At 62.8% G+C, this 444-nt stretch overlaps 1 pseudogene; it reads right to left on the bottom strand.

The window, feature by feature from the left end:
- Positions 1-305: 305 nt before the first annotated feature.
- LOC125549670 lies at positions 306-444 on the bottom strand (annotated as a pseudogene).

Below are 444 nucleotides of genomic sequence, written 5' to 3'. Positions count from 1 at the left end.
ACGGTACCAGCAGTCCCTTGCTATGTGGCCCGGCTTGCCACAAATTTGGCAGCGCGTGACGTCAGGGCCCGCGCGAGGCTTGCCAAAGGAGTTGCGGCGACCCCTGTTGTTGTTGTAGAAGGGTCGCCCGCCTCCGCCGCCATTGTTGGAGGAGTTGCTGTTGCCGCTGTTGCCTCCGCCCGATGGCTTGCCCTTGTTGCGCCCGCGGTAGCGAGAGCCGCCACCTCCACGGCCACGGACAGCCGCGTTGGCTGAGGACTTGAAGCCTCCACCAGAACCCGCCCCGTTGTACAGGGCAAGGCGCTGATCAAAACTGCTCATCTGAGCGAAGAGATCGTCGAGGCTGATGGGCTCGGTGCGGGCGTCGTTGGTGGAGATGAGAGGCTGGTACTCCATGTCGAGGCCGGCAGTGATGTAGGAGGCCAATTCATCATCATCGATCGG

The sequence above is a fragment of the Triticum urartu genome, chromosome 3 (assembly GCF_003073215.2).
Source record: "Triticum urartu cultivar G1812 chromosome 3, Tu2.1, whole genome shotgun sequence".
Lineage (NCBI taxonomy): Eukaryota > Viridiplantae > Streptophyta > Magnoliopsida > Poales > Poaceae > Triticum > Triticum urartu.
Note: the sequence above shows the minus strand (reverse complement) of the source record. Positions and strands in the feature narration are given on the sequence as shown.